Here is a 4450-nt window from a genome sequence, read left to right on the forward strand (position 1 = left end):
GAAGAACGAACGAGTTCATCATAACATGGCTATGGTTGTGTGTAAAGGATGATCTCATCTGAGTAAGCCTAAACAGGCTGTCAACCATATGGATCACTTGTGCAATGAAGATACATCCTCAGTGCTCCACTAAACCACGGGAAGGGGAGGACTCAAGGAACCACACATCCCCTCCCCAGTGTGTCTATAACCAGTCATAATTGCTATATATTACAGGAAACATTAATTTGAGGTTGAAACAATCTGTGATGTAGACTGTCCCAGACCAAAATTAATTTCACAGAACTAGACATATCATTTCAGTCTCCTGTTCCCCTAACAGGAAGATACTCTGAAGATGATGTGCAGTCAGCACATTCATTTGCCTCACTAGAAGATGGCAAAATAGGGATGTTTCTGCACTGCTTTATGCCAGGGCCCCCTGCACTGTGATACATACACATTTCAATATGCACCCATGGCAAGCAGAGACAACAGCAGCAGCAACTCCTGACCCTGTCCAGGAGAAAGTTTTTCTTTCAGTGCCAAAAAGGCAGCGTGCTGGCACATGCAGCAGCTACCATGCTTCCTCTGCTGTACTCCACAAAAACTCTACTTTTCTGGATCAGCAGGGCCCAAACAAGCTGAAAAAGGGAGCACCAGTTAATTAAGAAGGATAAGCAGAAGTAGTCGACACTCTAGTTTGTAGTAGGAGAGCAAATAATGGATGGCATGAAGTTAAGGTGCAGAAATCTCCAATTAAAAGCTCAGTGTTTAGCTTTCAAGATTTAAAAAGACTTGTGACTCTTGTGACTTGTTAAATTTCACCTTCTTGAAGAGATGTTATCAATATGGCTGTGTGCCTAAATCCAGAATATTTCTTCACACAAGAATAATGATGCTGCACACACACACACAAGAAAATGGGGGAGGGAAAGGAATGCTGCACAAACTAAATTCATTACATCAATTTCTGAAATATAAACCAAACTAATTTTAAAAATTACATATCTTCACTAAGTGACAAATTCTAAGATTTATCTGTGTGGAAAATAAGTGTCTTGAGTAAGAAATGGGAAAGGATCAAAGGAAGTGAAATACCGTCAGCAGCCTTATTCCTTTCACATTTGAAAGCAGAGTATCAGACTGAGGGCAAACTCCTGAACAAGCTGCATGCACTGCTTTCTCTCTGCAAGGACAACCCACATTTAAAAATCTAAAGGCTCTGACTGACCAGTGTGGCACATCTAAGTCTAGTAACAAAAACTGTCCTCAGCCCAACGCCATTCATTTCCCCTGAAGAAACCACTTAAGAGTGTTTGCACCCCAGAAAGCATTCAAAGGTTGGGAGGTAGAACATACACATTAACTACATACATAGCATCCCTGAAAAACTGAAGAATATTTGACAAAGAAATTAGTTTCTGAATTCACACAAACTCATCCATTTTATCTAACACCCACACATAAAAGAATCATCATAGGAACAACTTGAAATTATCGTTCCTTTTAGCTGTAGCTCTTACTAATGCACTCCTCCACTCCAGCTATGCATTCCTGCAGCTCTCCCCATTTTTTATTTTGGGGGGGGGGAGAGGGGGGGGTCTGAGGGGGAGAGTAATCAAACATGTCCAGATTAAAAATGAGGTCCCTAACCTGACCTAGCACACAGTTCCACTGACTCCACATCACTGCTGAGGTGACAGCACATGGTGGGGTGGGAGGAAAAAGGCAAATGGGAATACGAGCTTTTTAAGACAGCCCCACCACTAAAAGAAATGTCTGTGTAACCACATCCTCTGTTTGCAGTCTCAGTTCGATTCAGCAAATATGTCCAACAGGAAATAATTAGATTTGGCTTTCCCAGAGTAGGTGTCTGACAGTTTGAGACTGCTGAACAATTGCTTTTTCTGCTTCCTCTCCAACAGTTTCTCAGGAAAAGACATTGACCCTCAGGACACAACTGATCAAAAAAAAAAAAAAAAACAAACAACCAACTTTAAAGGAAAAGCTTTGTATAACTGTAATATGATTTGTTAATTATTACCACTTTTTACATGGAGGAAATCAACTGTACTCCTCAAAAGGAATCTTAATCAAATACTGAGTTATCAGTAAGTAAACAGACATTGAGATAGTCCAATTGTATTATCTACAACACAAGGAAGGATAGCTAAGTATAAAGAGGAAAGGCAGAAGAGTGTTGGAGTTGCTATAAATCAAGCTTTTGAGGTAAAAAGCATATAAGGAGGCACTCTGCACATTCCAAATGAGTGCAACAATTAATCTTGTGATAATGTTTTGACACATCATAAGAATTCATCTGCTTTCCACTCCAACATCCAAACCTTTTTTTTTTTTCTTATATTTCTCTCTCTAGCACAGCTGCTGTTTTCACCACCAAATACCATACAGGATTTAATCATGGCTCAACAGTGAAGGAAATCCAGTTGGGATTTTTATTATTATTATTATTATTATTATTATTATCACATTAAATAAAACAGTACTTTTATTGCCTAAACGTACATTTCACCTGGAGGTTCAAGGATGAAAGCCTGTGAAAAATGCTGCTCTTTTGCCATGCCAGTAGAAGTCAGTATAAAAAAAAACCAAAAAAATACAAGCAAGCAAACACTCCTCCTCAAACCTAAGAGTTTCCCATTATTTCATATTCAAGAGGAGAAAAAAATTAACGACTACTTTTGGAAAAATGCCACCTTCTCTTAGTTCTACGTTAAAATGTCTTCTGTACTACCTTTCTTTGCATTTTATTGCATGATCTGCTTGTAGCCTGAAGATTTGGAAATCTTCTCCCACATGATGATAGGAGTGGATGGCCTTAATTAAACAGAAATTAAAGCTGATTCCACAACTGTTGGAACCAGTGAACACAGCACTGCTCACATTTTGTACAGAACAGTGTGATGCTCAAGAAGCTGTAACTGGCAATGTTTCACTCTTTTCCAGAAATCACATTTGGTTTCTAAATTATAAGTGAGGAAGGACTGGAAAGGACTCAGTAAGCCAGTATCTGGTAATTAAGAAGGGCAAATTTGCCTACTTGTGGAAAGCTTAAGGCATTTGCTTTTAGCTCCGAGTATTTATTCTCTTTCAGCAGAAAGCACGAATCTAAGGAACAGAAAAGGAGTTCACAGTCAGCTTCAGATCATACACTTATTTCAAATTCTATTATTAGATCCTATTTAATCACAACTATTAGATCACTCATTAAATCACTGCAGCAAATGGGAACAAATTGGTGTCCCTGTCATTTCATATTCAGTAATGACTGAAATATTTTTGGAAATACTTATGAAGATCTAAAGGCATTACACTTCTACCAGTTCAACAGTATGGATTTTACAGAAACCTAGTGAGGAGTTTTGTGCCAGCAACAGATATATTTTAAAATCAGTGATGAAATTCATTTGTATTTTTATCTGAAAACCAACACACAAGTAAAAAACACACTTCTAATAAGTCAGCTATGTCACAACTAGCCCTGATGTCAAACACAAATTTAAAATAAAGACAGAATGTTGGGATATACACATCCAACTGAGAATAGCTACATTTTAGATTTTCCAAATATTCAGAGCAGTGTCTTCACATCCTATCAAGAAACAAAAAACACATTTTGGGTTCCAAGATACAGAAAAGAAGCTAAACAGAAACATTTTTAATGTCTTCAAATTGTATTTTCGATGGATGGCAGGTTAAAATTCACTTTCACAGCACAGGCCCAGATGCTCTCTGGACAAACAATACCAGAAAGGGACTGCTATAAGCAGCAGCAAACCTGCAGCCCTTTATTCAGCTCACTCAAGGCTCGTTTTGTAAAACAGAACAACACAGAACCATATGAACACAAGTTGCATGCTGCAGCGTACAGCTACACAGATCCAGATCATAAAGGTCTCAGGAGGATTCTATCCACAAAGACACATACAGAATTGTCAGTTTTCATCCACGATCAGGGGAAACGTAAAATTACAGTCCTCTTCGATGCAAGATTTTACAGTCACAGGGAGGAAGACAAATGGCTGGAACACGCGGATATATAAGCAAATAAGCACGCAGGCACAGCATGGACAAGCATCTTCCCAGCGGGGAAAATCGACCCGCCCAAGGGAGCCCGGTGGGGCTGGCAGGTCCCAGCGGCGGCTGCCGCCCAAACCCAAACCCCTGCGAGCCCCTGTCAGCACTGCCCGGCCTCGACCGCCGCCAAGAGCCCCAGAACCACCCCCAGCGACCCCCGAACGCCCGGGACCCTTCCCGGGGGGAGGGCGGGAGGGGCGCACAGCGCTGCGGGGCAGCGGGGACACAGCGCGGGGCTCCCAGGGGAGCGGCCGTGCCCCAGCGCGGGAGGCCCCTCGGGGCGGGCCCGCGCCCACCCTCCCTCTGTCTGCCGCCGGCGCTCCCCGAGACCGCCTCGCGGCTCCCGGCCGAGCCGGAGCTCCGCGCTCAC

General features: G+C 41.9%; 1 protein-coding gene across 2 annotated transcripts in view; it reads right to left on the reverse strand.

The window, feature by feature from the left end:
- Positions 1 to 4450, reverse strand: part of MRTFA (myocardin related transcription factor A) — a 95808-nt gene that overhangs the window by 91211 nt on the left and 147 nt on the right. The gene's annotated exons all lie outside the window — the stretch shown is intronic.

Source organism: Lonchura striata, chromosome 1A (assembly GCF_050655825.1).
Source record: "Lonchura striata isolate lonStrDom1 chromosome 1A, ASM5065582v1, whole genome shotgun sequence".
Lineage (NCBI taxonomy): Eukaryota > Metazoa > Chordata > Aves > Passeriformes > Estrildidae > Lonchura > Lonchura striata.